This window comes from Equus przewalskii, chromosome X (assembly GCF_037783145.1).
Source record: "Equus przewalskii isolate Varuska chromosome X, EquPr2, whole genome shotgun sequence".
Classification (NCBI taxonomy): domain Eukaryota; kingdom Metazoa; phylum Chordata; class Mammalia; order Perissodactyla; family Equidae; genus Equus; species Equus przewalskii.
In genome coordinates, this window is record NC_091863.1 from 4,880,690 (window position 1) to 4,893,152 (window position 12,463).

The 12,463-nt window shown below is 39.9% G+C and overlaps 1 protein-coding gene across 14 annotated transcripts in view; it reads right to left on the reverse strand.

The window, feature by feature from the left end:
* PNPLA4 (patatin like phospholipase domain containing 4) overlaps positions 1-12,463 on the reverse strand; it is a 134,034-nt gene that overhangs the window by 13,975 nt on the left and 107,596 nt on the right. For 7 of the 14 annotated variants that reach the window (XR_011536094.1, XR_011536097.1, XR_011536096.1 and 4 more), the window contains 2 exons: positions 12,240-12,374; positions 262-318 (listed from right to left, as the gene is read on the reverse strand). The gene's annotated coding sequence lies outside the window, so the exon portion shown is untranslated. Of the gene's footprint in view, positions 1-261; positions 319-7,768; positions 11,730-12,239; positions 12,375-12,463 lie in introns of those variants that run through there. The other 7 variants (XR_011536084.1, XR_011536085.1, XR_011536086.1 and 4 more) reach the window with 3 other exon arrangements.

Consider the following 12,463-nt stretch of genomic DNA (forward strand, 5'->3'; position numbering starts at 1 on the left):
TATTTTAAATTTCATTTGTACCTTTGGATTACAAACCCAACTGTTAACTCAGAAAGTTAATGTTTACAAAGCAACATAGCTCTATTATTTCATCAAAGGTCACTCAATAAAATTTAATAGAGGTTTGGTGCCAGAAAATCTCTTTACACAAAACATAGCTCTTGCAATTTATGATGTGAAAACAAAACCAATTAACTGTTTTAATCTCTGGAAACGTCTTACGTTATTTTTATGCAATATTCCATAGCTAAAAATCTTTACCTTTTTTCTGTTCAGTTTGTGTGTGCTCTTTAAGTATTAAATGGAAAAAACAGATTCCTAGGAGAGAAAGAAATATATAAAAGGATATGTGAATATTTAATAATAAAAGTAGAAAATACATTACAAAATAAAGTAAGAAATTTTATTCTTTCCTTGAGTGTCCTTTTTCTTTTAAAATATTTTTTGTAAATTATTTTTCCTGGTTCCCTGAACTGCTTAAATTTTCTCTAATGTCTTTGCAATGATATTGCTCTGCAGATACCTGAATTATGTCAGATCTACAGATCACATGAGTATGTAGCCATAGCAACAGACAGGCCAGGTAATGGTTCTGATTTTATATAGATTCACGAGCCCTTAAAATTAGGCCCTTTCCGTTATAAGAAAAAAAGACAAACATCTCTACCTTTAAGAATTAGGTATACGGAATATTTTTACCCATTACAATCATATATACAAATGATTGCTTCAAAATTTATATGAGTAATTAAGATGTAGTGAATAAAATATAGAGTCTATTTTGAAAATGTGAGAACTGTAAATTGTACATTGAAATAGAAAAATCCATAAACCTCACTACTTCACCTAAGTGGAAAGAATAGTCTAAATTATATCACAATTTGAAAGTATATACATGTTTACTACTTTAAGAACTTCCACAATATATGAAGGAGAGCTTTGCTTTGCAAAGATAACATTTTGCTAGGTGATGTCTAAATCTTTATGAATTCTCAATTAATGAGTGCAGCTTAATCTGGTATTTACAGAAGGGGCTTTTAATCAGGTGTGGAACGTGGATTAACAGCTGATTTTCCTCTACCTACACCACGCTTTCTGACATTCAGGAAACTCTCCAGTATGACAGATGCAAATTAGAAGGAGCTGATGTAAACTTTTGAGGCCATATATTATGGTGCACATTTTCCAAGGTAATAGTTAAAAATTTTAGCATCAATAAACTCTTTTCTTGCTGTGACCAACTCATTTTCCTCCTTCAAAATTGTCAACTAATCTTCATAATAAATGACATTTAATTTTGAAATCCTCCACCAGTTCATTCCAGTCTAAATTATTTTCATCACACCTTCCTTTTGACCCATCCATTACTTTTAAGAATCAGTATTCATGGAGGAACCCTAAATGCTTATTACTAAGTGAAAGAGGCCAATCTGAGAAGGCTACATACTGTATGATTCCAACCATAAGACATTCAACAAAGGCAAAACTATGGAGACAGTAAAAAGATCAATAGTTGCCAGGGATGGGGTCGGGGATGAATAGGTGGAGCAGAGAGGATTTTGGGGGTGGCAAAGATACTCTGTATGATACTGTAACGGTGGACATATGTCATTATACGTTTGTCTAAACCCATAGAATGCATAACTCCAAGAGGGAAGCCTAATGTAAACTATGGACTTTGAGTGATGATGATGTGTCCATGTAGGTTCAACGTTGGTAACAAATATACTGTTCTGGTGAGTGATGTTGCTAATGGGGAGGCGGTGCATGTGTAGGGGTGAGGAGTATATGGGAAAGCTCTACACCTTCTCCTCAATTTTGTTGTAGACCTAAAACTGCTCTAAAAAATTGTCTTAAAAAAATTTCAGTTCCCCTTCCTTCCTCACTGTTCTGTATATTCCAAGGACACTTCTCAGTTTCTGTGCCCCTAGGACTCCTCAAAGCAAATGGACAAGAGAGTCTGTCAAACCTCTCAGCAGATAGTCCACCCTGCTTCTTCCCTTTCTCCTTCTCTATCTATCACTTACAATGTGAAGCCTGCTAAGGATGATGTCACACATCGGTTGCAGCTCTTATGTGGGAAGATCTAAGTTCTGTGCATTTCTTCCCTTTCAGCCCTTTCTGTAAAGTCTCTACACAGTGTTGCCCCACTGTATTCTTGCCTCTTGGATATGGTAATAGTGACTGTGTCACTAGCTGAGTGTGTTCCATGGACCAGCCATTTCACAAGGTCTTTGAAAATATATTTCATCTGCATGTCACAAATATGCTGCAAGGGCAGTATTTCCATCTTCCCCATTTTAAAGATGATGGAGCTGAGGACTGTTGATGTTCAGTGGCCAGACACAGTCCCTCAGCAGGAATTTTAGAACTTTATTCTACATAATGTCCTAGGGTCCTTCCAGCTCTGAAGTTTGATATCTAAATTTGTCATAGAAGTAAAGTAAAATGAATCTCAGTGAAAGAATAGGGGAAGGGTATTTCCTGGGTCAAGAAAGACCTGTCCCTGAGTTCCTAGCTGACCTTACAGAGGGAAGGATCCAGGACTTTCTATCAAGGAAGCGAGGAATGCCTGAAGAAAGGCCTTGAATTCACTCCTAGATTTCTGCCTCACGAGCTTGTGTTGGGGTCTAAGTTCTACCATTGAAGAGGAATCCAGTGGCATTAAACAGCCTTTTCCCAACGGATCAGTCACAGAGTCTCGTTTTCACAGGATGCTAATTTTGATGCTTTGAAAAATAATTGTTTAATGAGCAAATAAATTTGGGAGTCTTGGATTAAACAAATTTAAAAGGGCTTTATTTTTTCTGTAGTTGTTTTGTTTGTATGATTTTAAAGCATGACTTCCTAGAGCATTTGTCATACTCAGTTCCATCTTTGAGAGGGTGACATAATATGTGTCAATTCACAAATTTGTTGGACTGCAGAACCCTGCTTTTCTGGACTCACTCAATACCTCTTAATACATTTCAAGAGAGTTTTCTTCTAAGGAACTGCTGTGGTAAGACATTATTTTTTCTTTTTGAATGCCCTAGTATACGCGTAAATACCCCTGAAATGCTGATAGAATGAGCCAATGGCCAGCTCTTAGACCAGAATTGTTTGCGGCACAGTGAAACCAGCAGGGGAATTTAAAGAAGATTCTTGCCAGATTCTGATTTAATTGGTCTGGAGAGACACTAGAATTTCTGAAAGCTGCCGGATTATTCTGGTGCGCAGCCAGGGCTGAGAACCAAGGGCTTAGGACTTAGTACCAAATCAGGTTATCTGATTGCCTTGAAATAGTGCTTCCGCTTCGTGGGTAGGTTTTGGGGAGGTGAGACTGAGGTAAAAGGAAATAGCGATGGGTAAATGGGTGAAGCGTATGTCCAGAGCCTGGAGAAGCAGCCATTAGGGAAAAGTTAAAACCCTACGTGGGCTTTAGGAGGACCTGAGGCTTCTAAGATTGGTGTGAGCAGTAATGTAAGAGAGAAACTTAAAAAAAAGATAGAATACACTTTTCTCCTGCATTTTATGCTTTTGCTTTCTGCCAGTTCTGGCTACTTGGGGACATGGAGTGAGGCGGATATTTACCTTTCAGTGCGAAGAGCTGGAGAGCAGAGTGATGGATTCTTTTTTTGTGTGCTTTATATTGTGCCTATCACTTGTCAGTATCAATAAACATTCATCAAGGTAAACACGGACTCCTAATTTTTAAATTCTAAATTACCACTTGACATAAACCCCATTCATCAAGAATCAGCAGTGTGCTAGTCACGGTAATTGTTGAACCAATTCCAAATTATAGATTTTACTCCTATGAAATTGCCTATCTCTAGTGGTGTGTGCAAGCTACAAATAATACGCTCTCTCTCTGCGTGTGCACAGTTACATTCATTAAAATGCATTCAATTTCTCTTTAATTCGTAAACTGAAGCAAGCAGTCAATAAGTTTTCCTGGAACCTGTTTATTCACTTGCCTTTGTAGCTAGTATGCAATGCCATCTCTCTACAGGAAATGGATATTTCTTCTCCACTCTTAAATAATTAACCAGTGTGATTTTCCACCCTCTTCTAATTGCCTCAGCACATTCCAATTGTGAGCATCCATTTTGTTTTCTATTATTTCACTTCCATCCTCTATTTCTTCATACGATGAAAATCCCATGTGCAAGTACATTTCAAAAGTATATGGTAAGATTTATTTTAAAACCCTGTCTACTTTCAGAGAAAAAGCTTCAGACTATAAATATATTTGAGGGAGAAAATGTAAAACCTATTTTTTTCTTTTGGCTTGTATGCTTCAAATCTAAAAGTCATTCATTTTTAATTTTCATCCTGAAAGCATTTTCTTTTCCACCTATACAATGCTCAAGCATATCAGGGAAGTTTAAGCAATAAGGACAGAAAGTTTTTTGTTTCTTTTTTTATTCTTTTAATAACATTGAGTTGAAAATATCTGGGTAAAGAAAGGCTTTGGGAAATATCACACTGCGTACTGAGCTCACGGCTCTGCTTGCTATGTCTTATTTAGTGTATCCTATATGGGAAAATGCACTCTGCACCTGGGGTTTTGAAAGAAATGTTTTCAAAAGGACGTTTTGAGTCTGAGTCCTGCTTTTACCAGATCACATTTGCAACGATGCGTGTCCCCAGGTCCCCCAAGCGCAGCTTCTATCTCATGCACATAAGTGCTCTTGGTTTGATGCTCCGAGCATATCCCACTTGTTAGCCCCGAGTCCCCTAACTTCAGAGGGCTCTGCATCTCCCTTATCTCTCTGTCCTGCCCATCCCACAAAACGAATATCAATGGAGAAGGAGAGCAGTGACCAGATTTGGGAACACAGAGCTTAGCAGAAAGGCGGGCTTGGGTAAAATCCAAGCGAAATGAGGAAGTAGCTGCCTTGCCTCTGGCATTCACCCTGTCTCCATTAGTTTGCTCTTTTTCCAGCCACATTCCTGGAGCGCTCCTCAGAGTCCAGGGTGCTGGAAGACAAGTCCTGCACTATCCCTGTCCTGATCTGAGATGCCATGCCTGAGCTTCCTGCCTCCAGTGCACATTCCCCGCCGAATCCCCTCTGCCTCATTGCCCTCCCTTTCCCATCATAATGCTTCCATCAGGCTAAACTTTAACCAATTGAGATGACTGAAATAACTAATGTAAAAGAGACAAGTCTTACAAATTAGAATAAAAGCACATAGCATAACAATTGGCTTAACTGTTAATGTGATTTCAGACCGTTCCTTGCCACTTGACTATCTCTTCTTTCCAGGCTGGGTTCGAAGGCCACTCTCCTCACATCGCCTGCTGCCTTGCACCCCATCTTCATGGCCCACCCTTGTGCAATGAATCTCTTCTTATTTAGCACAATAATGGTTTTGTGGGGTTTTTTCAAACTTCCATGGTGCATTTCATTCCGCCTAGTAGAGTTAGTTGTTTGCATGTCCTGATTTATATAAGCTACTTGAGGGCAGAGGGACACTTGCACATTATCTTGTCCTGTCCCAACAATTCTGGTAGAAACGAAAACTCCCTTCTTTGGGCAGAGATTTCTATTTTAAAACTCATAACACTCACCCCAACCGTACCTCCATCCTTTGCTCTCCCTCTTCCACTGAGGTAAGGACTGGACTTTGTTAATGCTTGCATCCCCAGACATATAGATCTGAATGAAAAATATGTTGATGTTGTGCATTTGTGTGTGAGCTGACTTTTTTTTAGTGCACGGTTCTTGAATTAAACATTTGCAGTTTAATGAAACTCTAAAGTTTGTGAAGTCATTGTCATCCATCCGGAGGGATATAATAACACAAAGGAAAATGTCCACTTAGAACTTACGCTTATCTAAAAATTATATTTGGGGCCACTATGTGATATAAACAGACTGAAATAGGGTAGCATAGTTCTGCAAAAACAAGGATTTTTATTCTTTACAGCAACTTTAGTAGGTAGATTTTTCTTAATCAGTTGACTGATTTATGCTGTTTTCTACTTTTTTGTTGTTGTTAACTGAGTCATATTTGGCTATTTTTAACTCCTTTTAAGTTTATGCAGAAACCCTAAAAATGGGGAAGAAAAGCATTATATTAGCAATGTCTATTTTCCCACAATGAAAGGAAACTTTTGCTTGTAGAATTTTAATTTGCAGGGCACAATTTATAACACTACAAAGAGACATTTCTCTTGAAACCAAGAGCCCTATCATTCCTTTTCTCATTCGACATCTGCAGAGCGAGAGTAAATATTTCTTAATTTAGAGGAAGGTAAGGCTATTTTTCAAGTGAATCTCCTAAATTAATCCACTGGAGTAGGCGTTATTTCCTCCATCACACGTCTGCCTTAAATATAGTACCTGCACAGATGAAGCAACCACAAAAATAGCTGAAGATTTAAATAGGTGATATTGTCTCATACAGAAAAGATGAGTCCCATTGATGACATAAAAGTAGCTGTTTTTTATACTTCTAGGTTTTCAGTGACTTTATTTTTTCATCTAGTTCTTATATTTTGGATGTAATTAATGGAAAGGTTTAGCTTTGTCCTTCAAAAGCTTTTCATTTTCCTCATAAGATTGACTCACTTGCTAATAAGGGACTAGCGCTATATTTTTGGCGACCTATCCATCTATTTTCCATCTAAATCATTGATATATCTACAGCCTGCCTTGTTCCAGAAGCTTCTAAGGTGATAATATGTATTAGGAAATGTTATCCTTATTATGCATTATCCTCAATTTGAAGATATTAGAACTCTGGCATATACAGGTTAAAAGGTCAAGGAATGATTCTAGATTAGAAATCTGATTCTGGTAATGTATTCAGCAAAATATGGACCATCAAATATTTCAATTAAATTTACATGTTATTATAGGCACAAACATGCATTTATACATATTGATATCAAGTCCTCTGATCCAGCCTACACTGGCTCACTCAGATGCAGTTATCTGGCTTATTTGGTGGAGGGATCGTGTCTCTTGTTGCTTTCTGTCTTCACCAAATATCCTAGACTCAACAATAGAAACTTGTTTTCTCACAGTTCTGGAGGCTGGAAGTCCGAGATCAGGGTGCCAGCACGGCTGAAGTCTTAGACAATTCAGGCTGCTACAACAATATAGCATAGACTGGGTGGCTTATAAACTACAGCAATTTATTTCTCATGATTCTAGAGGCTGGGAAGTCCAAGAACAACGTGTCAGCAGATTCAGTGTATGGTGAGAGTCTGGTTCCTGGTTCACAGATGGCAGTCTTGTTGCTGTGTCCTCACATGGCAGAAGGGAAGAGGGAGCTCTGGGAGGTCTCTTTCATAAGGGCACTAAATGCAGTCAAGAGGGCCCCACCCTCATGCCCTAATCACCTCCCACAGGCCACACCTTCAAATACAATCACACTGGGAATCAGGATTTAACATAGGAATTTTGGAGGGACAGAAATATTCAGTCCATGGCAGCTGAGTTCTGGTGAGGGCCCTCTTCCTGGCTTGCAGACTGCTGCCTTCTTGCTGTGTCCTTGTGTGGTGGAGAGAGGAAGCTCTGGCATCTGTTCCTCTTCTTATAAGGACATTAATCCCATCATGAAGGCTCATCCTCATGACCTCATCTAAACCTTATCACGCCCCAATGGCCCCATCTTCAAATACCATCACACTGGGGGTTAGAGCTCCAAACTATGAATTTTGGGGGTGCACAATTCAGTCCATAGCACCTCCTATTCTAGACGAAATTTTTTTCTTTTAGTAAAATTTTTTTTTTTTTAAGATTGGCACCTGAGCTAACAACCATTGCCAATCTTTTTTTTTTTTTTCTGCTTTTTCTCCCCAAATTCCCCCAGTTCATAGTTGTATATTTTAGTTGTGAGTCCTAGTTGTGGCATGTGGGACACCGCCTCAGCGTGGCCTGATGAGTGGTGCCATGTCCGCGTGCAGGATCCAAACCAACAAAGCCCTGGGTCCCCGAAGAAGAGCGTGCAAACTTAACCACTCGGCCACGGGGCCAGCCCCTCTAGATGAAATTTTAAACTCACACTTTGAGATCTCTTTTTTGCTTTTAACATGGACTGAGAGAGAAAACACAAAAGGTGAAAACTGAAGAATGATAAGCCAAACTCCCAAAGAAGGAAATCATGTCCTTGGAACAGAGACCAAGCAGGACCTCCAAGCAGCAGGGGATCAGGGCTGTTGCACGCTAAGTCAGGGAGACGCGAGGAGGTTAACTCCTGCCAAATAATGGAAGGTGCCCCCATGACTCTGTGAAACTGAGTCGGTCCTTTTCTGAAACAAGAATATTCACGTCCAATGTTTCTTCTTTCAATTCTGTTGGAACTTCACCCTCTCCTTTAATATTTTTTTAATATTCATCTATGTACTGATTTATTTTACCTTTACCCAGGGTGGCTTTTGATAATTAAACAAAAGAAGTTGGAGGAAAAATTCAAATGACATCAATTATTCAAAACTATTTACCCCTTCAAAAATAATTGTCTACACGAGCAGAATTAAAGTGCGGTTTCCTACAATGATAAAATCTTCTTTTATTGGGAAGGAAGTCTATTGGGTGTTTTTTCCAGTTCTCACTGCTGCTGATAGCAGGCGGGTGCTATCTAGCTTGCAGCTACCCCTGATAATGTAGGCAAGTAAAACTTGGGAAAGAACAGACAAGCCCTCCTTTTGATCCCGGATTCAAAAGGCCGCTGCAGATATAGATATTTCGTTTTGTAATCTGTTCTGCTGTGTCTGAGAGCAATTTCTTTATTTGACCTCCTCTCCCAGTGACAGGAAGGGTCCGGTTTCCCAGCCGCAGCACGTGAAGTGTCTGTCTGCGGAACGTGCGCGCTCCGGTGCCAGGCAACAGTTCAGGTCATTGCACGTTTTGTGCAATGCTCTTACTCAGATGCATTTTTTTATTCTCTTATTGTTTCTTGTACAGTTGCTCTTGAGCTGAGTATTACAGCCCTATGTTAAAAACTTAACTGAGGACTCTACTGTTGAGATAAAATACTTAGAAATATACTATTCTATAAATATACCATAGTATTTAATTTTTCATAGAAAATACAACATCACACATTCAGTTAATAAATAAAACAACTGCACCATAGAAGGAAAGACCAGAGGAAGACTGGAAAAGGATTAAGTAGGTTCATTTCTCCATTTATGAGGCTCAAAACCAGCAAATGTTCTTTCACCATTCTGCTATCACATCCTATTTATGAACATACCAATACATTAGTTGGATAAGTGCGGTCACAAGAGAATGACAAGGATGAAATGCTTTAAAAAAAAAAAAAACCAAGGGCATTTCTTAGGGAAATCCATGCCTACCATGCACGTTGAGAGCCTCTTCTAGCTGTTAGTACAGCTGAATAACACACAAATCTGTAACTCATGATACTCAAAAGGGAAAATGAGAAAAATAATATTATCATGCACAAACCTTGCCCTTCAGAGGGAAAATGCACCTATGCTGTTTTTATCACTTTGACAGAGTGACAAAAATTACCACCATTCCACACAATATTACTCAGGTGAAATGACTTAGAGGGGGACAATGCTGGAATGGTTTGTGAAGATGTGTGATGTTGCAAGGGAGAAAGATTCATGTGTAACCAAAGGCACAGATACAGGAGTTAGCACCAAAACCATCAGCTCAACAGGACGGCCATTCACTGACCATGCCCTAATAGTGCCGGTCAGTCCAGACTCATTTGAATTTGGAACTGAAAAAATGCTAGTCAATCTTGGCTTAACCAATGGTACCCTTTGAAGAATGACAGGTACAATTCCTAATCCAGTTATCTGCCTTGTCCTTCAAATAAACGTTATTGCCCCCAAGTCCCTGCCTTTGAAGCACTTTACACAGTCAAAGGAATTCACCATAAAAGAACAAAAACATTAACCATTATATTGCTTATTCATCTAACATAAAGAAAGACACTGCCTAAAATGTCTCCATCTTGATTTGAAATCCATGGCAATGCCCATTTCTAGGAGAAACAAAGCATGTCCATTCCCTTAGCTTATGGTCCTGAGATGAGGTGAGAAGTTGATTCCTACTCCGTTTAGCCCAGTAGCATGTGCCACCATGCAGCAAGGCACACCTCCAGGACAGCACATCATGCACCTAACAGAGCAGAGAAAACCAGAGCTGGACCCCATGCTCCGGCTCTCTCACTCCTTTCCTTTCCTGCCTACTGAGGCCAGCTATGTGTTGAAATATAAGAGTGTAAGTTTTCACATCAGACAGACTTGGTTTTATTCTTGGTCCCACCTCTTATCGCTGTGGCGATCGACTCAATCACTCAGGCCCGGTGTTCTCCTTTGTAAAATGGATGTGTTAATGTCCACCTCACAGGGTAACTGCGAAGATTCACCAGTGGACATGCATGAAAAGCCAAGCAGAATGTCTGCATTGAAAAGGTCTGCTATACTCAGAAGTGCTTTTTGTCAGGGGTCTCCCACTCAGGCATGGCCACTTTGTCGAGCCTTCCCCGACAAGCACCAGGTAAGTGCCATCCCCCAGATGGTCTAGAATCAGAACAGTGTTGGTAGAGCCGAAAAGCAGTGGCACTTGGCTTTGTTATTTGACTGCACAGAGGAGCTTGGAAACATAATTGTTTCAAACCAACAGGAGATATACTTTGTTTTGACATGATTCCAAAGCCCTCTCACCCCAATAAGCAGCAAATCTTTAGATGCATGAACTGCCCACGGGGATACAATGACCTGTCTCTCACCCCTTCATCCTCACAGCTTTCCTTCAAAGGAAAATCCTCCAGCAAGGGAGTGGTACCTCTGGAGGGAAAAAAACAAACATGAGGCCTGCATCTGTATAGATCTGAGAAATGATGCTGGATCTCTGCTTAGCTCACCTCTGTCTCTGTGGCCAAGTGTCTTCACAGTGTATTACGTTTGCATTAGCTGCCTATTTTGGTTCAAAATCATATAAAAACCACAAAAGAAATAAGATGTGGGTCTGAGCCTTTCAAATACGCTAGGGCAGGGGGACTGGAAAAGAAAGTGCCAATTTACACTGTCTGCTTTCTAGCCTGTTGTCAGGAGGTGATTTTGTTCTCGCTCATCTAGTGACCAGGTGAAATCATGATGGCTCATTAGCATCTGCAGCCCCATATGCCACTTTAAGTGTGACAAACATAAGCATGCTAATTTTCTTAAAGAAAGCAAGATTAAACTATATTTCCTGCTGAAGGTGGGAAACAGGTGGTCTCATGAAACCTTATGGTTTCCAAATTTAAACCACCTTGTGAGGACTGTGAAGGGCTGTGGAATGTGGACCTATTTAGGCAACACATCATTCACTCCCTTATTCTGTCCTCCATGATTAAAGCAAAAGTCAAGCTTTTCTGGGATTTTTGAGCCAAGGTTAAAGAGAGGGAGAGTGGAGGAGAAACTATACTTTTTGGAAGGAATACCAGCCAGGCTTCAGATGGCTCTTCTCTAAATCCAGCTATTTCTTTTCTCCCCAAGCAAATTTTATTCTTTGTCTGTTCCCATCTCCTACCTCAAGATCCAGAACACTTATGGTTCTTCTATGACCTTGATTTATAAAACTGCACACATTCCTTAACCACATTCCCCCAACTGAAATTTCCAAATTGATGCAATCGGAATGATTTTATTTAACAAAACTCACAGTCTTTTCTGACTGCTGGGCCGTGTGTTAAATGCTTAAAATGCATGAATTCTTTCCACCTGTATGACAACCACGTGTTGTAGGCACTCATGTTGCCCCCATCTGCAAATGAAGAAATGGAGGTACAGGTTGGTTAAGTGACTTGTCAGGAATACTGCTTGGATGGTTATAGTCAGGTCTGTCTTCCCAAACCCGGACTCTGAACACTTACTCCCTTCCTATCCCCTGCATAAAAGTGTTAGGACAATTAAGCAAAACAATGGGTGCAAAGTATCCAGCAATCACAAAATGGAAGTTATCTATTTTCCTGAAAAAGTATTATTTCTATGACCTAGTCTCTGTCCCCCATGATTCATCCCTTTTGCTATAGGACTTGTGTGTTCTTTAAATTCCATTTAGATAATCACATTACCATCTCTCACAGTCATATGCAAAATCTTCCATATTCTTCACCCACAAGCCTCCATCTACCACCATCCTTCCTCAGGCAAGCCTTATTCCTAATCACTCCATCCCTCGAGGCTCGTAGGCTGCTTGGAAGAAGGAGCTCAATACCTGAAGGGTTACACTGGGTGTACTGACCCAATGTACAATTATGGATTGAACACTCACCTTCTACAGGGAAGATTCGGACACTGAGAGGTGTTGAGCCTTTGGCAGGTTTTGCTTAGGTATGATCCCGTCTCCAACTCAACCTTCTGCTTTCTCTTCCTCACAGCATGGGTTAATCGGGTGTGAGATACAAACCTATTTCAAGGCAGAGACAAATATAGTCCTTCAAAATGTTTTTCTAATTTTGTGTGAGTTATCTATAGAAGTGTAAGTGGTTCATAGCA